Source organism: Giraffa tippelskirchi, chromosome 9 (genome assembly GCF_054371585.1).
Source record: "Giraffa tippelskirchi isolate mGirTip1 chromosome 9, T2T-mGirTip1v1.2.pri, whole genome shotgun sequence".
In the NCBI taxonomy this organism is placed as follows: Eukaryota; Metazoa; Chordata; class Mammalia; order Artiodactyla; family Giraffidae; genus Giraffa; species Giraffa tippelskirchi.
In genome coordinates this window covers 5,458,624-5,480,796 of record NC_137283.1, presented here as the reverse complement: position 1 = coordinate 5,480,796, position 22,173 = coordinate 5,458,624, and the positions used below count along the sequence as shown (strand labels likewise).

General features: G+C 42.5%; 1 protein-coding gene across 14 annotated transcripts in view; it reads left to right on the top strand.

Moving 5' to 3' along the window:
• Positions 1-22,173, top strand: part of GADL1 (glutamate decarboxylase like 1) — a 647,456-nt gene that overhangs the window by 229,936 nt on the left and 395,347 nt on the right. For 7 of the 14 annotated variants that reach the window (XR_014064520.1, XM_081527031.1, XM_081527032.1 and 4 more), the window contains 3 exons: positions 4,004-4,182; positions 4,277-4,434; positions 5,497-5,590. The gene's annotated coding sequence lies outside the window, so the exon portion shown is untranslated. Of the gene's footprint in view, positions 1-4,003; positions 4,183-4,276; positions 4,435-5,352; positions 5,591-22,173 lie in introns of all 14 variants that reach the window. The other 7 variants (XR_014064522.1, XR_014064519.1, XM_081527037.1 and 4 more) reach the window with 2 other exon arrangements.

Sequence of the window (22,173 nt, the reverse complement as noted above, 5' to 3'; positions counted from 1 at the left end):
AGGTTGGGAGTCCTCTGGCGGTCCAGTGAACCTGGATTCAGGTCTCCCACCTCTGAGATTCAGGGCCAACCCCTTGGTAGAGCACCAAGATTCCGCAAGCTACACAGCATAGAAGAGAAGGAAAGAGAGAGAAAATAAGGGGGTGGGGGGGAGAAAAGAAAAAAAAATCAAACAAAAAAGAACAGAAAGACAAAACCCCAAGACAAATGGTAAAAGCAACATTACATAGACAAGAACTCACAAAGAACTTCATGCTCTCCCAAAAAGAAAAGATGAGAAGAAAATACAAAAGGGAGATAATAAAAATAGGAACCAAAAGAGAAGAGAGCAACGAGACCAATGAATAAACCCTTAAATAAACACTGTTAAAACTATACCAGCAAAAATAGAAAACCAAAACATGGAAAAAATGCAATATAAGAAAATAGTACTGTAGAAATAGAAAAAAAGTAAAATAAATTTATGTAAAAGCAAAATCATTAAAAAAGGAAAATGTAAGTAAAAAAGAAATTGAAAAGGAATAATAAAAACGAGCAATAATAGAATAATATGAGAAAGAAAAATGATGAAAACCTATATAGAGAGGGTGGTGATAAGAATATTCTCCCATGGCCTCAGTTGGCAGTGTCCTTGCCTCACAATTAGCTCCAACCAGTCTTCCTCCTTGGGAAGTCCTTCAGGATTTCTGGGTAGGTCTCTGGAACTGCTATGGGCACTGTGCAGTCAGGTTAGACTGGTCTTACTCCAGCTGTAGTTGCCCCCAAAGTACACAGTCTCAGGCTAATTCTGGGGATTTAATCTGCTGATTCTATGACTGCAAGCGAATTCCCTTCCTGTTCTTTGGTCACACAGCCCCTGGCGCTTAGTTTTGGTTTTGGTCCCGTCTCTGTTGGTAGGCCTCCCTCTGGCATCTGTTCCTCACCCAGACAAGAGAGGGGCGAAAGCATTGGCCTGTTAGGGCTCACTTGCTCAGTTGGTCTGTGGGCAGTGAGGGGCACTGCAGACACAGCTGGGACATGTGGGGGTGCCTGCAGCGGTAGAGGCCCACAGGAAGCTACCACAGCTTGAGTCCCGTCTTGCCCACCTCCGAGGTCAGGGACTGCAGCAGCATCTTACCTCCTGCCTCTAGTACTTGGGTATGCCTAGGCAGCAGCCAGCCAGCCTGCTCATCTTTGGGCTTCCAGATCGCAGCTACAGTCCCCCACCTCTTGCTCTCCTGTGGGTTTTTGTGGTGGTTGGTGGCCAGCAGGCTAGGCTGCCTCTGGGGTCGCAAACCACTGCTGCATCCCCAAGGGCCTCTGGCCCTTGTGAAGGTGGTCTGCAGATTGCGAGCGAAGGGAGTTAGAGGGTCCCTGCAACAAAGATCTCTTGGCTCTCTGACTGGCCCAGGCTTTTCTCTGGTCTCCCTCAGCTGTGTTGTACTAGTCCCTCCAGAGTATCTTCCCAGCAGTCTACCCCAGTCCTCTCCCTGAAGTCTGCCTTTGCAGCCTGAGCCTCAGCACCCAGACCCTACTTGCTGCGGTGTGCGTGCAAACAAATGTCCCCCTGCGGAGTGCTGGTCGGCACTGATCTCTGTGGTGAGTTCTCTCCACTTTGTCTTCCATGCACTTGCTGCTATACTCCCCTCTGAGGTTCCAAAGGACCCTTCTGTCCCTTCCTGTAAGGGGGTTCCCAGTGTGTGGAAACTTTTCCTCTTTCACATCTCCTTCCCTAAATTGCAGGCCTCATCCCATTTCCTTTGTCCATTTTTTTTTCCTTTTTTCTCTGGCCTTACCCCATTTTGTGGAGATCAGCTTCCCTTTTTGAAGTTTGTGGTCTTCTTGCAGGGTTCAGTAGATGTTCTGTAGGAGTTGTTCCATGTGTAAATGTATTCTGATGTATTTGTAGGAAGGAAGATGATTTCCGTGTCTTACTTCTCCACCATCTTGAAAATGCCTCTGTATATTCAGTCCCTTTCTTAATTCTGGCACTGGTGATTAGCTCAATAAATATCAGTCTCTACTTCTGTTATAAGCATCCAAGACTATCTGTCCCCTCTAAAGACAACTTTTGTAGTTTTTACCAAATTCAGTCCAGGAATTCCTCATGTTCCAAATTCTTGCCATGTGAATTCTTGTTACATGAATGCAAGAAGCAAATAATTCAATAAATATTTTTTAAAAATAGATTTAGAGAACCTCAAATTACTTCATATGCAATATACAGTTTGTATCAGTTAAGATTCTTTCAGTTCCAAAAGACAAGAAACTTAAGACCAATCTATTTATTAAAAAGATAATTTAAAAAAACACAGTTACATATATTTTAAGAATGTTTTCAGAATTGCCTTAACCTCGGTGAATACAGGCTCCGGGCTCTTCGTCTTTCTTGGCTGTGATTCCTCTCTGTTGTCTACAACCTCAGACACTTCCCCTAGGAAGATCATCATGGTAACTTCAGTCCAAAATTTAAAAAAGTTGATTGGTAACATTGCGGTTACAAACATGAGGATAAAAACCACAGAATAAGAATATCCAAACAGCAGTATAAGTACCTGATTGCATCATGAGGTTGCCAGAATTTTATACTTCTTGGTGCATTAAAAGAAACGGAAACAAACTATAGAAATGACCCCTGAAACCTATCACATAAAAATACATACACAATAAGGACCTACTGTATAGCACAGGGAACTGTATTCAATATCTTATGATAATGTATAATGGAAAATAATCTGAAAACATATATATTAATATATAACAATCACCTTGCTGTATACCTGAAACTGGTACAACACTGTAAATCAACTATACTTCAATAAATGAATAAATAAGTCAACATTAACATAAAAGGGAAACAAGAACAACTCAGTTTTTCAAAAGCTATTGTGTGTAAAGTTTTCCAGTATTTGTTGCCACACACAGTCCTTAACTGAAAGCAGCTGAAAAGCCGTAATACAAAGACTGACTCAGATTGTCTCAGTGACTAGAGCTATCACCACCTCAGTGCTCCCCAGGAGGTGGAATTGGCATGGAACTTTTGGACAAAGTTTATCAAACCATACTAGGTGGACGTTGTAGATGCTTTATCTTTAGGACTTCTGGGAGGTCAGATCTTCTTGAAATTAAGTTGCTGTCTAGGAAAGGAAAGTAGGGATTTGGAAATGTAATTGAGGCATGAAGGTCCGAATTTCCCCCCTGAAGGGGTGGTTCTGTCCCATGGAGTCATGTGTGAAGAGGATGAATGAGGATGGAGAGACTCAATGAATGATTCCCCTTGGCTGGCCTCTAGATCATTTCGGTTGTGGCTCATACAGCATAGAGAAGACAGCCTAAAGAAAATGCAAGGTGGCCACAGCTTACAGAGTTCCCTGCCCATGTTTAATTAATGACTCTGCAGTTCATATAAATGGGAGATTTTACACTGACCACACAGCTGTAATTGAGCGTTTCACTGTCTTTTCTGAGCAGAAATGGCTATGTTCATCCCGTGGAGTAGAATAAGATGATTACCCTCACTCTTGTTGCATAATAGTTATCCCATCAATAAAACATGGTTTCACATCTTTCAAGGGGAGCTAAAGTACTAACATTTACTTTGAAATAAAAAGGAGGCACTTTAAAGCCTTTCTATGTAAAATCCTCTAAGCCATTTAAATAATGAGTAGGATTTCTAAATTTGCCTCTTGATAAGTTATAGTTAATATAAGGCTGAGATGAGTAAATAGTAGCTTTGTAAAAGGAGGCTATTGAACCAGAAATCTATCCCTCTTCACACTCACATTGATTGTGAAAATGTCTGTGACTCTTTCCCTCTTCCAGTGTCCACGCCCTTTACAAGGTGGCATTGTCACTTCTTTCATAAAATTGGGGCCTGGAGCCCACTTATGGCAGTTTTAAGATATAGCCTCAAGTCTCCCTTCTCCTGAATAAGGACGTGACAAAAGGAGTTGGCAGACGTGATGCTATACCAGTTTCTGGGCCAAGCCTTAAGAAACTAGCAGCTTTCATTTCCGGTCTCTTAGGATCCATCTCCCATGATGCAAGAAGTGTAACCTGCCCGCTAAGAGTCTCACCTGGAGAGGAATTTGCCAGCCATGGGACGGGGCCATCTTGGAAGTGGATGCTTCAGCCTTAGTCCAGCTGACATCTAGTGGAGCAGAGATGAATTGTCCCCACCAGGCTCTGGCCACATGACAGATTGGTGAGTAAAATAATGAACTGTGTTTTAAACTAGTTAGTTTTGAAGTGATTTGTTATACAGAAATATAGATAACTGAACTATTGCCCTTGACTAGGAGCTGGCTGGCCAATAAAATGTGGAAGAGATGATGTCTAGCTTACACCGACACTTGACAGGCCTTAGGAGCATCTAGTTCCATCTTGGTATCCTGCCTTTGGAGCCTGCTGGAGGATAAGCGACTTCTGCCCAGCTGCTCTTTGCCCCAGTCAACAGGCCAGTAACCACCCTGCCTCTAGAAATGTGAAACCTTCCTGGACCAGTCCAGCTCCCAGTGACCAACTACAGATGCATGAGCAAGCTAGTTAGGGTCCACCAAGCCTGGCCCAGGGTAGAGCACCTTGGATGTTTCTCTTACCTGAGTAATCTTGGCCTCAACATGAACGGAGTAGAGGAGAGGTAGTGCATCCCCCAGAAGGCCCTGCTTCACATGCTCAGAACTAGCCGGCGCTGAACGCCGCCCATGGGGCACGTCTGCTAGAGAGCGACATGAGGACGTGTGGGAGGATAAATGACAAGATAAGGAAAAGAGGGTTTTGGGATGCCACACGGAAGTAATAACTTTAAATAACTGTTAGTACCGGAATGAATTTGAAAACAGGATACACAGACAATGAAATGCAATATAGCACTGAAAATGAGTAAACTAAAACTGCATGTAGAAGAGGAAATCTCACAAACATAACACTGAGTGAAGAAATCAACTTGGGTAGCAGACTGAAGCATTTTCTATCAGGCATCTAATTTTTGTTTTTAAGCCTGTGGTCCTATAATTGGACACTGATAAGCTGTATGGGAAAAGGTGGTGATCATAGCTCACTTGATAGTTGAAATACAGACTTTATCAGTTATGTAAGAACAGTTTAACATTTCACCAGATTTATTCACATAAAAATAAAGCTTACACCTAATAAACCATCTGTCACAATTGATGAGCTGTGGATACTTTAAGAGAATAATTAGTGAGCAACTTGGGATGTATACAGATAGGCATATCAGTGATGTTAGACTTGAGCTTTTATTTCATCAGTTTTGTGAACATTACTCAGAATTAGACTGTAATAAGAGTTTCAGAAATTTTATGCGGTGTATTTATTTCAAGTGTTGAGGATGTATTTGTCTTCTATTCCCAAGGCCTAAGGCCCTGCACGGTGTACTTCCAGCCCAGTCACTGCCTCTGGGAACTGAAACACACCAGGGCGAACGCCAGATTATTCCTGAGATTCTCATCACAGAGCTGACACGGACTTTTTAAAGCTTGGTTCATACTTCCTGTAGGTTGCTTCTGGAATTGTGACCTTCACGCTGCAGAAGCGCTCTGAGAACTCCAAGAGCTGTGATCACAGCAGCGCAGGGCACGTCACTCAGGGAGGTGAGTGCTGTCCCCACTGCCGTCCTCCACATCTGGTCTGTGGCTACATGTAGCCCCTCTGAAATCTGGTCAGTGGGGTTCTTCCTTCCTCCATGGTTTTGCTTTTGCTGTAGGTTCAGTGAGGTTACTGCCTCTCTGTGGGGGTGTATGCATCTGTGACCTTTGACCTGACACTTCGCAGTGCCTCCTGCTGTGGGAGGAGTGTATGTCCTGCCCTCACCCTGAACGTGGGCTCTGCTGGGTGACTAGGATGACATGAGATGAGGTGGCTTGCCGGGAAGAGCTTGTTCTCTTGTTCTTTTGTCATCACTGTGGGAAGAATTTGTCTCAAATAGCCTCTGGTTCAAAGGTAGAGCAGATCTGAACCTGCTCATGTTGAGGCAGAGCCACTCTAGCTGACTTGCATAGCTTTGAGTATGAAAAATAAATGTTGCTGAAAGTACGATTGGGGGGGAGGGAGGTGTTGTTACACACCAAAAACTGACTAATGTCACTCAGAGCCAAGTAATTCCAGGTAGGCCATGAGCTGAGTAACTTTGATAAATCTCTTCAACAAATATCTCAGACAGCTATTTCACAATATTAAAATAAATTGAAGATATTCTATAGATGTAATAAGTATGCTATTTCGTCTTTTAATATAACTTTTAATATAATATGTATTTGAATTTCTCCTTGGATGTAGTTTATAGGCATTTTGTTTCTTTTCTGTTGTCAATGTGTAATTTTCAAAAATATAAAAACATCATTCCCATACAAATGTAGAGTGAACACATGTCACCAATTTAATCAACTCATTAATGAGGGAACAAATGGGATGGTAAAACTGGTTCCAAGAGCATATAAGGGACAGTTATTTCTGGGCATTCAGAAAAAGATTGTTAAAAGAAAGTTGCTAGGCTACATACAAAACTGGTTAATTCTCTACAGAGTGAGGAAACATTAACCTTTGAGGCTTTCTTTTCTTCTGGATTGTGGAAATGAATGAAGATCAATCACACAGACAAAGGTTATTATTCAGGTCTTGGTATAGCAAGGGAGTCAGCCATATAGCTCATATTTTGGAAGAAAGTCAGTGGCAGGCTGTAGAGGAAGAAGCCTTTAGAGTGGAAATGAGGGGGAGCTTTGGGTGTGCCCTGATGGAGGCTGTTGGCATAGAGCAGTCTAGGTGGGATAACAGAAACAGGGCATCCCGTGTGACTGGTGGGGTGTATATTTGACAATTGCACTCATCTCACACACTAGCAAAGTAATGCTCAAAATACTCCAAGCCAGGCTTCAACAGTACATGAACTTTGAACTTCCAGATGTTCAGGCTAGATTTGGAAAAGGCAGAGGAGCCAGAGATGGAATTGCCAACATTCATTGGATCATTGAAAAAGCAAGACAGTTCCAGAAAAACATCTACTTCTGCTTTATTGACTACGCCAAAGCCTTTGACTGTGTGGATCACAACCAACTGTGGAAAATTCTTCAAGAGATGGGAATACCAGGCCACCTTACCTGCCTCCTGAGAAATCTGTATTCAGGTCAAGAAGTAGCAGTTAGAACTGTACATAGAACAACAGACTGGTTCCAAGTAGGGAAAGGAGTACATCAAGACTGCATATTGTCACCCTACGTATTTAACTTCTATACAGAGTACATCATGCGAAATGCCGGGCTGGATGAAGCACAAGTTGGAATCAAGATTTGCCAGGAAAAATATCAATAACCTCAGATAGGCAGATGACACTACCCTGATGGCAGAAAGTGAAGAAGAATTAAAGAGGCTCTTGATGAAAGTGAAAGAGGAGAGTGAAAAAGTTGGCTTAAAGCTCAACATTCAAAAAACGAAGATCATTGCATCTGGTCCCATCACTTCATGGCAAATAGATGGGGAAACAATGGAAACAGTGACAGACTTTATTTTGGGGGGCTCCAAAACCACTGCAGATGGTGACTGCAGCCATGAAATTAAAAGACACTTGCTCCTTGGAAGAAATCTGTGACCAACCTAGACAGCATATTAAAAAGCAGAGACATTACTTTGCCGACAAAGGTCCATCTAGTCAATGCTAAGGTTTTCCCATCCACATGTATGGATGTGAAAGTTGGACTATAAAGAAAACTGAGTGCTTAAGAATTGATGCTTTTGAACTGTGGTGTTGGAGAAGACTCTTGGGAGTCCCTTGGACTGCAAGGGGATCCAACCAGTCCATCCTAAAGGAGATCAGTCCTGAATATTCATTGGAAGGACTGATGCTGAAGCTGAAACTCCAGTCATTTGGCCAGCTGATGTGAAGAACTGACTCATTTGAAAAGACCCTGATGCTGGAAAAGGTTGAAGGCAGGAGGAGAAGGGGATGACAGAGGCTGAGATGGCTGGATGGTATCACTGACTCTATGGACATGAGTTTCAGTAAGTTCCAGGAGTTGGTGATGGACAGGGAAGCCTGGTGTGTTACAGTCCATGGGGTCACAAAGAGTTGGACACAACTGAGCGACTGAACTTAACTGATACTTGACTTTCTCTGGTTGGTCTTCAGTTGGAAGCAGGCATGCAAATTAGAAAGCTGTCAGTTATTGATCCAGTCTTAGCCATTTTGGACTGATCGTTATGGAGCTTATTGTTTGGCTTCCTGAGTTGTTACTGGAGATGGAGAGCTGATGTCTTACAGCCTACAGCCATCTGGCTTCCAGGGCTGGTTAACAGAGATAATTCCTTCAAGTTCTGCCTCAGAATTCTGTTTTTATACATGGTCTGGCTACTGCCCATTTGTGTATTCAGATTCTTCATACAGAACTCTACAAATTAACATGTAACTTCACAGTGGTTGAGCTCTCTTCAAATGATAAGCTGTAAGCAAATACAGGTGCACTCTCTTAGAAAATTACAAAGTCCTTTGTGTTGGCCTATTAAACAAAATTCTAGCATGACATTGAAAAGACATCCCATTGAAAAGTCATACTCTTTACCTTATTTCCAAATTTTGGATAATGCTTTCCTTACCGTTGTATGTTAGGGAAGAAAAGATATGGAGATGGTAACACAGAGAGTTCTGGACAAAGTAGAAAGAAACAAGACAAACTGGACAGAAGCACTGTAATCATTTCAGCATAAATTTAATCCCAAGGGTCAGTGGTATTATTAGAAAAATGTATGTCGGGCACATTTGGAACAGCATTCTTCAATCTGCTTTACCCAGAGTAGGACTCACATTCTTATATCTTTGTCTGATTTACTCCATGAGTCCATTTCCCAGTTGTTTCACAATCCAAGAGTCTATTTTTCTCCTCACATATTAACACTAATTACTTCCTTCAATGTATCATTCAGTGAACTAGATACATCAGATTTATTTTACAGACTGTCTTGATCAGTGATTCTAGGAAAACTAGACATACAGACTTTCTTCTTTAGACTTGAAATGCCCTCTTCTCCATTCCAGAGTAGCATCTGGTATAATCGTATTCAGCTTTGTAGTTTTTTGACCAAACTTCTAAAATTCTCAAATTACTTACTGACAGGTGGCTAGAACCTAACAATTCAGCTTGTGTTTGATGATTAGATAAAATATTTATTTTCTAAAAGCAAAATAGACATCATTTCCTGCCTTATTTGGGTATCTCTGGTGTTCTGTTACCTGTCTTTACCTACCTGTAAGCTTGTTAATTCTGTTAGACATCCAACCATGCACCAGCGTTTCACAAGACCAGAAGGGTGATGCTGTTTGCAGGAAAAAGTCTTCACATGTAATATTAATTTAAATGGGAATTTAATTAACTGGCTTCAGCCATGAGAAAAAAGAAAATCTGTATTTCTACTTTAGGTTTTATTTGAACCAAGTTCTTTTCAGATACCGTTACTGTGTGGTTTACTGATTCCCACCTTATCATCTGTGGCCGAAACATCAGCCGCTGGTCACCCACGAGATGTCAGTGCATCCCCACACTGGAGACATTGCTAAAGCATCCATCTGGGGACAAAAAGAAAAAGTCTGTCTTCATGAGAGGTCATATCCTGCCTGCCTCTTATTGGCATGAGAGATGCCACGACAAGACCAGCTTTCTATTATTTTCCCTACAGGACAGGCTCCGATCACTTTTATCACTGGGTGGCTGACATCTGCAAACTCTAGTCTGAATAACCACTTGCTTTCTTCCTCGTTGTTAAGCATGGCCGTCTGCAGTTGGATTTGGAGAGATAATCTGTGCTTTGTTTTGCTGCCTGAAATTAATGACACAGAATGAACCTGAATGCCAGGATCAGGTGAAAGTGAAAGTGAAGTCACTCAGTCGTGTCCGACTCCTGGCGACCACATGGACTGTAGCCTACCATGCTCCTCCGTCCATGGGATTTCCCAGGCAAGAATACTGGAATGGGTTGCCATTTCCTTCTCCAGAGGATCTTCCCGACCCAGGGATCGAACCTTGGTCTCCCGCATTGTTAGCAAGGTGCAGGTGATACAGATATGAATCTGTCTATCAGTCATCTGATCACTCACTTAGAGCCAGACATCCTGGAATGCGAACTCAAGCAGGCCTTAGGAAGCATTACTATGAACAAAGCTAGTGGAGGTGATAGAATTCCAGGTGAGCTTTTTAAATCCTAAAAGATGATGCTGTGAAAGTGTTACACTCAATATGCCAGCAATTCTGGAAAACTCAGCAGTGGCCCCAGGACTGGAAATGGTCAGTTTTCATTCCAATTCCAAAGAAAGGCAATGCCAAAGAATGTTCAAACTACCACACAATTGCACTCCTCACATGCTAGCAAAGTAATGCTCAAAATTCTCCACGCCAGGCTTCAACAGTACGTGAACTGTAAACTTCCAGATATTCAAGCTGGATTTAGAAAAGGCAGAGGAACCAGAGATCAAATTGCCAACATGCGTTGGATCATCGAAAAAGCAAGAGAGTTCCAAAAAAACATCTATTTCTGCTTTATTGCCTATGCCAAAGCCTTTCACTGTGTGGATCACAGCAAACTGTGGAAAATTCTTCAAGAGATGGAATACCAGACCACCTTACCTGCCTCCTGAGAAATCTGTATGCAGGTCAAGAAGCAGCAGTTAGAACTGGACATGGAATAACAGACTGGTTCCAAATAGGGAAAGGAGTATGCATATTATCACCCTGTTTATTTAACTTCTATGCAGAGTACATCATGCGAAATGCCGGGCTGGATGAAGCACAAGCTGGAATCAAGATTGCGGGGAGAAATATCAGTAACCTCAGATATGCAGATGACACCACCATTATGGCAGAAAGTGAAGAAGAATTAAAGAGGCTCTTGATGAAAGTGAAAGAGGAGAGTGAAAAAGTTGGCTTAAAACTCAACATTCAAAAAACGAAGATCATGGCATCCGGTCCCATCACTTCATGGCAAATAGATGGGGAAACAATGGAAACAGTGACAGACTTTATTTTGGGGGGCTCCAAAACCACTGCAGATGGTGACTGCAGCCATGAAATTAAAAGACGCTTGCTCCTTGGAAGAAATCTATGACAAATTCTAGACAGCATATTAAAAAGCAGAGACAAAGGTTTACTTTGCTGACAAAGGTCCATCTAGTCAAAGCTATGGTTTTCCCAGTAGTCATGTACGGATGTGAGAGTTGGACTGTAAAGAAAGCTGATCGCCAAAGAATTGATGCTTTTGAACTGTATTGTTGGAGAAGACTCTTGAGAGTCCCTCGGACTGCAAGGCGATCCAACCAGTCCATCCTAGAGGAAATCAGTCCTGAATATTCATTGAAAGGACTGATGCTGAAGCTGAAACTCCAATCATTTGGCCAGCTGATGTGAAGAACTGACTCATCTGAAAAGACCCTGATGCTGGGAAAGATTGAAGGCAGGAAGAGGAGACAACAGAGGATGAGATGGCTGTATGGCATTACTGACTCGATGGATATGAGTTTGAGCAAGCTCTAGGAGTTGGTGATGAACAGGGAAGCCTGGTATGCTGCAGTCCATGGGGCCACAAAGAGTCTGGCACAAATGAGTAACTCAGCTGAACTTATAAAGTCATCTGACTCATCTGTAACGACCCCCAGAGTGGACCTTTGCTCTCCCGATTGTCACAGCCATGCTGCCTGCTGTCACTTATATCTGAAACCCCTGACACTCAACAGCTTCCTTCCAGCTGTGTAGAAGGCACCGCATGTGCAGTACAATAAAGGCGTGTATCCTTGCTTCGTACAAGCAGGTGTTTAGTCAGAATGTTTTTGGTACAGTCTCTGGCATTCACGGTGGTGATAAGTAAGGGTTGAGAAACTCTTTGGGTGGGAAGAGTTGAGACTAACAGTCTTTGAATCCTGTCTGTTTGAGTTAAAGGTGCATTTGCCAAAGGATCCTCTAAAGAACACTGGTCCTGTCAGATGTGACTGGATGGTACTGAAAGATCTAATAGTGGACCCGAAAAGGATTCCATGAAACATTCTGCAGAAACCCAAATCAAACATGTTTCTGTGATATAGAACTTCCAGCAGCTTTAGTGTCTTATGTGCATTATGAATATCCAAGACAGTGTACAGAGTTTTACCACTTAAAAAAAAAACCAAAAAAAAAAAACCCTTAGAATAATTATTTGACAGCCAAACCAGTTGATTTTGAAGTGTGAAAAAAGACTAAAAGACTTCTGGACTATAATGAGGTAATCATCTCACATTCCTCTTTTATCTTTCTTTCTCCTTTCTTCCTCCTCATATATTGAGGACATATTATAATTTAGGCACTATGCAGGAACAATGTAATAAGGGAGGTGCCATACAAGGAACAAAGGGAATTAGTAGGGCTTAGATTTTCCAGTAATGTATTAATATCGTCTTTGATCTTGGTATATTTTACACTTAAAAGATTTTGAAGTCCACAGGCCACCTGGCAGAGGCAACAGGCACTGCCACCACACACTTGGCTCATGGGGAAGGGGTAGCTCCCTATGTATTCAGAGGAATCTTTTCCCCTTGCAACGCCATCATTTAGTGAGGGGTCCACAGGAAAGAGACTTAGCCAACAGGAATCTGACAGGAAATTCAGACTTGTCGGCACAATGGAGACAGATGTCTGAGACAGAACTAAGCGCTCTAAAGAGACTGGCTTTAAAAAAACCACACAAAGAGGGATGTTAGAGGCAAGAACCAGGGTTAAAATGCAGAGAATTGAAAGCCTGCTCAGAACTCACGGTGTCCAGTGGGAACAAAGCCTTAAAGCTGAGAGGATTCTTCGTTTGATGCTTCTCTCTTGTGTGCAACAGCAGAAGGCCTCAAAATGCCTACTGAGGCCTGAATGAGGCACACCCCAGGCTGCTAAATATAGACGCTGCAGGGTCGAAGCTGGGCCTCCCCTCTCCTGGGAATGTTTGCGTAGTGGGCGCCGTCTGCCCTTAGGTCATCAGTTTACCCCCAGAGTCCTGTCCTGGGGGTCGAGAACTCTCCTCTTGTGGCTTAGCGCAGATTTCTAGCGTTTTCTCATAGAGGTGCAGAGAAGGCTGGAGTAGGGTGTGGGGAAGCAGTCAGGTCACAGCGCTGTTTTGGGAGGACACTGGGAAGACGGCTGGGCCATTAGAGTGGGCTGCCTGGTGGAGGGGTGGCAGTGTGTCTTGACCTTTAACCAGTGCCGGGGAATGGGAAGGTAAAGTTAAGGCGTTAATAGGCATTCATGTGTAAGCCTCAGTTCATCAGCTTGAAGTCAGATATCGCTTTTAAGTAACTTTCCTTGCAACGATGGTATACCTGTAGAAAACTGGGCCTAAGTGTGAATCTTGATGAATTTTCACAAACTGAAATGTACCCTTCTCACTAGTGCCCAAGTCAAGAAACAAAACAGCCCCAGGGCCCCAGAAGCACCCCCCCGTCCCCTTTCACTTGTCACCCCGTGCCAAGAGCAACTACAATCCAACTTATAATAGTGCAGGTTAATTTTTGCCTGTTTTTGAACTTCCTGTAAATGGAACCTTGCAATTTGTCCTCCTTTGTATATGGTCTCTTTTATTCAGCGCTATATTTGTGAGGCTCATCTTTATTGTGTAAACTGATCATTCCCTTGGGTGTAGAAATTTTTATTGTATAAGTTGATAGCCATGTATTCACCTATGTACTGTTGAAGGGCATGGCAGCAGTTACAGTTGAGGGTGATGGGAACAGTGCTGTCACGACCATCCTTGTACATGGCTTCTGGAGAATGTGCAGATGGGTCATGTTGTTTTAAATGTTCAAATCTGTTGGCACAGAATCAGTGGGATCTGGTTAGGGAAAGTCCAGCCTTCACTCTCTCAGATCCCATTCCCTAGACAAGTCCATGGACACCAAAACTCAGAACCACCACCTTGCAGAGGAAAAGCAGAAGTTGTAGTACCTCTGCCTCTAACGCTACTCTCAGCTGCCGTTTGAGGTGGTGTCTGCATCACACCCCCTGCGTCTGGCCACAGGAGACGTGGTCTTCACGTTAGAGTCACCACTGTACAGGGGATCAAGCTGACTTGCTGGCAGGACTGGTTCTTGCCGTGTATGCACAGACAGCCCTGCCTGCCCCAGCCTCTCCTTCTCCTGCCCATGAGCCGGGGCAGCCAGATGGGATGAAGTTTGGGCCCTATGTCCTCACACACAGTGTTCATAACCAGATATTCTCTAGTCTGTGCCTAGAAATAGGCTTGCTTTATAATCTGAGTCTCAGATTAGATTCCCCACGATTATGGGTACCCCAAGAATTCGCTGTTGATTTTTCCTGCCACCTAGCCTCCGCCAGGGCCACATTAAATGTGTCTATACAACCTGACACTTAAGAGGAAGTGGGCCTTGCACTTGCCCTTGTTTCTCCCAGAATGCCCCTCGAGTCCTCTGACAATGAACAGATTCAAAAAGGCACATGAAAGGGAGGAACCTAAAAGGATGGGATGGGGGTGGGTGGGAGGGGGACTCCAGAGGGAGGGGATACATGTATGCTTACAGCTGATTTACATTGTTGTATAGCAGTTGTAAAGCAATTATCCTCCAATTAAAAACAAGTTTAAAAAAAAGAAAAGGTACCATCTAACTCCATCTGCCATCAGCTCTCAGATCTGGGCCTTTGCAAAACTGAAACATTTTCTAACAGAACAATGGGTACCTGTTTTTCATTTTTATGATTAAATGGAAAAGAGATTATCTTTATGGAGATAACCTAATGTTGAATGATAGAAAGCAAATTGCAAAAGGATAATTTTTGCAACATAATACCATTTATGGGAGATATAAAACCCCAAGAAACATTGACATATTTCATTGGCAGCAGTTTAAAATAAGCCTGAGAGTGGAACATACCAGTCTCAGGATGGTGGTGACCTCTGGAAAGGGGTGGTTGTGGTGGGGTTTGGGGGGACATATTAAATGCATCTGTGACATTGTTTGCAGAGTAATCTAGAGCAAATATAGCAAAATAGTCATGTCTCTTAAATCCTGGATGGTTGTTATGTTACTTTCTGAACTTTACATTTGAAAGTTTTCATAATTTTTTAATTAAATTTTAAAAAGTCTTCCTCATATACAGTTCTCCAGTGCTAAGCTGAAAATGTTAAAGTAGAAGAAGCAAGAAATGAAACTGTATATATAGTGTGATCCCAAAGCTGTGCCAAAAAGTGGAAAGAAAGATTAAAAAACAAATCATGAAAAAAAATGTTAACAGTCATTTCCAGTTGGTGTCAATAGTGGATGGTGTGTGTGTGTGCGCGCACATGCCTGCATGTGATACAAAGATAGCATGTGTATTTTTCTTTATATCCTCTTATTTTCCCAATTATTGAAGGAAATTACACCCAATGTGGCATAAAATTATTTTGAGCTGAACAGACATTTGAGAATCAACAGATGCAGAAAGAGGGTCTGTCTGATCCCCATTCCCCTTTATTTGCCTACAAGTAGAATCTTCCAAAAGAATTCAGTTGCCATAAGTTCCCCTTCTAGGAGCAGGGTTCCTATATTGGGGGAAGATGTACTGGGGAAAATGAGAAGTTGACACTGGGATGAGAAATTGCAGAAACAAACATTGTTACAAAACCATCATCCCTCCCCATCTACTCTCCTGCAGTATCATTTATCTTTCCCCAAAGTCATTCATTTTCCCCTAAGTGTCCTTCCTTCCCCTCCTCTTCTCCTGCTAAGATGCTATATAAGCCCCAAATTCTAGCTGCTTCTTTGAGCCACATTGTCTGGAAGCTCCCCTGTACTTACATGAATAAACTTTGTCTTTTCTTGGGTTAATGTGTCTTTCTGGTTTACTTTGCATGCCCCTAATTGTTAGACATAAGTGAGGAGAAGAGAGTTTTTTTTTTTCCTCACCGATATTATCTAATTATTTGCCTAATTGTTAATTAGTACAAATGAGAAATGAGGAAGAGTGGGATGTAGTAAAAAAGGGACAGAAGTTGGTCCAGAATCAGTGGACATTTGTTAAGCCTGGGGCTGTTTAGGTCCTAGTTTCTTACATTGTCTTAGCCCTATGGGAAGTGAGGTCTACCTCCATTCCCTTCTGCCTCTCTCTGACCCTCTCAGGCTCTAGAAAACCGGAGCTTGGGACTTCCTCGGCGGCCCAGTGGTTGGGACCCTGCCTGCCAGTGCAGGGAACACAGGTTTGATCCTTGGTCCAGGAAGAAAGATCCCACCTGCTCCAGAGTATCTAAGCCTGTGTGCCACAGCTACTGAATCCCACACACCCTAGACCCTGTGCTCTGTAACAAGAGAAGCCACCTCAATGAGCAAAGAAGCCTGCATACCACAACTAGAGAGTAGCCTCTACTCACTACAACTAGAGACAGTCTGCACATAGCAGTGAAGACTCAGTGCAGCCAAAAATACAAACAAACAAACAGACAAAATACTGGGGCTCAGCTCTGCTTGTTCCAAGCTGCCATTGTGTTTAGATGTGGCAAAAAGAATCCAGCCATCTCAACTAGGGAATTTCATTTCACACTTCTCAGCTGCTGGCGGAGGCTGACTAATCTTGTTTAGAGAAGGCCTGGCACTATTTGAGCCTCTTGTGATTTGCCTCTGAGTTGTGCTTCCTAAACTGCAAGATCTTGTCAGAAGAGGGAGCCAGGTTGAGCGTAGGCCTGACAGCATGAGGACGGGCTACGTAGTGGAAGGGATGTTGCGGAAGTGGGGGACACGTGGAAGTATCAACCATCCCGGGTCACGTGTAGACCTACCTCACTTGATGCCGCTGCAGCCATTGCGTTTGCGGAGCTCTCCTTGAAGCTCTCTGCTTTCTGCAATCTCCCTTTCATCTGTCAGTGCAATTAGTCCCTTCCTGTATCCCCTGGCAGTGCTTCCTCAACCTCTGTGCGCAGACAGAGCGCCTGGGGTTCTAGTGAAAAGGTAGATTCTGACACAGCAGGTCTGGGCTGGGAACGGAGATACTGCATTCCTAACATGCTCCCAGGTGAGACCAAGGCTCCTGGTCCACAGGCAAAGGCTGGAGTGCTAAGCACCTAGGCTGCTGCTGCTGCTGCTAAGTTGCTTCAGTCGTGTCCGACTCTGTGCGACCCCATATAATCTTTAAAATGAATACCTGTGGCATCAGTTGGGTTATTGGTAGAGAAGAATGCAGAAAAGATGAAAGTGAAAATTTATTGAGCACCTACTCCTTGGAGGTAATATTAGCTCATTTAGTGCTCATGTCTGCTACTTACGTCTGTCTTTAAAGCAGAGCCCTCCACATGGGATGGCCTCTTACCCCAGCCAAGGTTAAGTGACAAAGGTTTGCAAATTGAACTTCCAAAAGGCAGATTAACAGGAGAAAAAACATTTCAGTTTTATGTGCACAGGGCTCCACAAAAAAATGAAGAGCCAAAGAAGTGGTTAGAGTTGGAAGCTACCAAAAGATTATAAGAGAAGGGACAAGCCAAGGGGCAGTTTGGGCTTCTTAGAGCAGTGAATTGTGGGAATGTATTTATGTGTGGGGAAACTAATGGAAGATAAGGTTTACTTTAGGAAGATTTGTTTCATTCATCTTGGTGCTCAATTTCCCATTTTCTTTATGGTCATAAAACTCCCCTGGAGGAGTGATATAGGGCAGTTGTCACTTCTCAGAAGTTTTTCTACTTTTAATCAGGCAAGAGAAGCTCTGAGAAGGTGTCTCTCTGCATCTGTTCTCAATTGTCTTGGGCTCAAGATGATCTGTGTGCCAACGTGACACATTTTGGAGTGCCATATTCTGTGCGTCCCTTCACATTGAATTAGTGTTTTTTAGAGGAATAAGCGAATCCCTGAACAACAATCATGAGAAATAGATGTAGTCACCCAGATTTTATATGAGGAAACGGGGAGTCAGAGTTTGCGTGACTTATCCAGGTCACACAGTAAAGAGGAGAGGCGGCATTCAACTTTGTAATTATGTTACTTCAAGCCTCAGAAATTAACAAAGACAAATTATTACAAGTTGTGAGAGGTAACTTAGAGAAAATATTCCTTGTTGGTGTGTTCGTCTCCCTTATCTATGCTGGTATTTTATACAAAGCTCCTTTGAGACCAGACCCTGAGTTAGAGTGTAGTAATATACTTTGCCATTCATGGTATAAAGTATATCCGAGCAAAACTGGATTAAGGCAAACTTGGGAACCAGCAGAATGTATCTCCAGGCACCTGTTTGCCCCTTTGATGTTTTCTCCTCTTTCTTTTATATAATAAACCCTGAACTGGGTGTCCAATTTCCTCATTATCACCTTATACCTGTTAGGATGTCTTATCAAAAAGATAAGACATAGATGTTGATGAGGATGTGGAGAAACAGGAGCCTTGTTCAGTGTTGATGGGGATGTAAACTGGTGCAGCCACTATGGAAAACAGTTTATGGAGGAGTCTCAAAAAACAAAAAAATCCAACAATCCTGCTTCTAAACATACATCCGAAGGAAATCACTATGTCAAAGGTCCAAAAAGTATCTGTACTCCCAGGTTTATTGCAACAGTATGCGCAGTAGCCAAGGTGTTGAGACAGCCTACGTGTTTGTCACTGGATGAACTGAATAAAGCCAATGTGGTAGATATATCCAATCAGCAATATTCAGCCGTGATAAAGAAGGAAAAACCCTGCCACTTGCGACAACATGGGTGAACCTTGAGGGCATGATGTTAAGTGAAATAGTCTAGCTGCTGCTGCTAAGTCGCTTCAGTCGTGTCCGACTCTGTGCGACCCCAAAGATGGCAGCCCACCAGGCTCCGCCGTCCCTGGGATTCTCCAGGCAAGAACACTGGAGCGGGTTGCCATTTCCTTCTCCAATGCATGAAAGGGAAAAGTGAAAGTGAAGTCGCTCAGTCGTGCCCGACTCCTAGCGACCCCATGGACTGCAGCCCACCAGGCTCCTCCATCCATGGGATTTTCCAGGCAAGAGGACTGGAGTGGGGTGCCATTGCCTTCTCCAGAAATAGTCTAGCAGAGAAAGGCAAATACCGTACAGTATCACTTGTGTATGGAGTGTAAAGTCAAACTCAGAGACAGAGGAGAAGGATGGTTTCTAGGGCCTGGAGGGAGAAGTTGGTAAAAAGATACAAACTTTTCTGTTTTAAGATGAGTAAGGTCTGAAGACCTAATTGTGTAACATGATGACTGCAGTTGACATAACACTGTATTGTATAATGGAAATTTGCTAAGAAAGTAGAGCTTAAGTATTCTCACCAAAAAGAAAGAAACGTGAGGTAACAGATGTGGTAATTAACTTGGTGATGAGAATCTTTTCACAGTGTAAACGTGTGTGAAATCATCACATTGTACACTTAAATGTACAGCTTTATCAGTTATATCTCAATAAAGCTAAAAAAACCCTATAGGTAGGGAAGAACTACTATAACAGAGTTAGCTATATAAGGTGATACTTGTATTAATTTAACTTGGTAATTATTTCACAATGTGTGTATATATAAACATATATGAGGAACAGATGTATTAATTAACTTGGTGATGGGGATCATTTCACAGTGTAAACTTATGTTGAATCATCACATTGTACACTTAGATATACAACATTATTTGCCAGTTATATCTCAATAAAGCTAACTACTACAACAGAGTTAGCCATATGAGGTGATAGTTGAATTAATTTGGTAATTATTTGACACTGTGTGTGTATATGTACACAATGTGTGTATATATATTTACAGTCCAAATATGTACAGTTTTATTTGTCAATTATTCCTGAGTAAAATTTAAATTCCTGAGTAAATTTAAAGAAGATGATATGAAGAGAATATTTTTAATGTTTTAGGTGTGACATTGACACTAGAGTTATGTAAAATATTTTCTTATGTATTAAAGATGCAGATGGAAATAGAGTAAAATGGCACAGTGTCAGGGATTTTCTCTAAAATAGTACCATAAGAGAAAGAGCTAAAGTCCAGTGAAATAGTGATGATTCAAAATTCAGGCAGATGGGGATAAGGAGCTCATTATACCATTTACTGTACTGTCTATTTTTCAAAACTATCAAGAAATTAAAAACAACTGCCCAACCCTAACAATCAAACTCCCAGGCATAAAACCCAGAGAATTCCCTCTCAGGACTTTGTAGGTTGGCCACTGCAGCCTGGTTTGTAGCAGCAGGGCATGGAATTGGACACAACCACCCTGCCCATTTCTGAGGGCATGCCTGGGCGGGAGGAGATGACGGTTCAGGAGGAAAAGATGATCTGATCTGCAGTTGTTCAGTCACTAAGTCGTGTCCAACTCTTTGCGACTCCGCGGACTGTAGCCTCCCAGGCTCCTCTGTCCTCCACTGTCTCCCAGAGTTTGCTCGGATTAGTGTCCATTGAGTCGGTGATGCTACCCAACCATCTCGTCCTCCACCAGCCCCTTCTCCTGGTCCATTGCCGGAGGAAATGGCAAACCAGTATTCTTCCCACAAGAACCCCATGCACAGTATGAAAAGGCAAAAAGATGTGCAGTTAGAACCAGGGAATTCTGTGGGGCAACCCACAGCCGTCAGAATAGATCTTAAAAGAGAGTGCTGAGGTGAAAAGCAAGAAAAAGAAACATCTATACCACAACTTAGTTCTTTTTTATATTATACTTATATATTTTAAACATTATTTTTATCTAATATATATTTATATAAAATTTATACATACATCCACATAAAACCACACTACATATTTCCCAGAGATACTTTAAAATTCTGGAGAATATATCCAATGCATAAAAACGGTTGCTTATAGAGGATACGGGAGGGAGTTGATGGGGATGAAAACAAGTCACTGAATGAAACAGAGAAGTGGCCCCACACAGAGGAGCGATGTCAGTGAGCCACACCCGACAGGATGATGACCTCAGCTCTCCAGGCTCCAGAACACACAGAGATGTCCCGCCCAGGGCCTCCTGAATCAAAGTGGGAGATAAGAGGGCTAGAAACCTCCGTTTTTTTCTGAGTCCTCTCAAGTGATTCTTAAACACCCACAATGTAACCTATCTTCAGGGGTGTCTCCTGGCTCTAGATCACCAGCTGAGGCCAAGAACAGCGGAACACAAGCGCTGAGGAAGGGCATGCAGAACTCTCCTCAGTGTAAATCCTCTTTGTGTGTGTAAATGGGAATTAGTTCTGAGAATGAGCACTATATAAATGCTAATTACTTCAGGGCCAACTTAATCTCCCGTTTACTACTTAGGGAATTTCCTTTTCAATCCCCCTGTAGAGGAGGAAAAGAATCCATTGTTACCCTCACCAGTGTTAATTATAAGAAGACTTAGGCATAATGCAAAGTGAAAGAAGAAAGGATAATATCCAATATTGAGGAAGTACAGAGGAACAGGCAGCTTCAGATGCTGTTGGTGGGAATGTAAGCTTATATAGCTCACAAATCCTATCTCACAATTCCCCTTTATAGGAATTTATGCTCCAGAAACACTCCTCTGAGTGTGCAGGGCATACAGGTAAGAACGGTCATTTCCACATTAAATTGCCATTGGAAAAAGGAAGGAAGCAACCCACAGGTCCTTGAATATGAGAATAATTGATCATATCAGGGTAACTGTTCCAAAGAATAAGAATCTGTGCATGCTGTGGAGGAAGGGGATATCCCCATCCTTCCCCTTTTAGTTCTTTTGGCTAGCAATTAAAAATTACTTAAGACAGATGAACAGGAAAAACAAAAATCAAATTTATTATGTGCATGGAGAATTCACATAGGAATGAAGAGTTCCGAAGACAGCCAGGCAAGATGAGATATATATATTATCTGGAGCATGAAATGGCAACACACTCCAGTATTCTTACCTGGAAAATCCCATGGACAGAGGAGCCTAGCAGGACATAGTTCATGAAATCTCAGAAGAGTAGGACATTACTTAGTGAATAAACAAAGAGAAGAAATAAGGGTCTCAGACTTGAAAAGTAAGATAATTCACAGGAAGGTAAAAAATGTTAATATTTGGTAGACAGCTATTTGCTGGGCCATCCAAAGACAGTGACACAGAGAGAACTTTGATCAAATGGACTTTGCTAGGTTTCTCCCCATCTATGACACTTAATCATTCACTATGGTTAACTAGGAAGATAGCTACTTCCTGGGACAGGCCTCTTAGTTTAAATTCTTTTAGGCAGTAAGATTGAAGGCAGGAGGAGAAGCGGACGACAGAGGATGA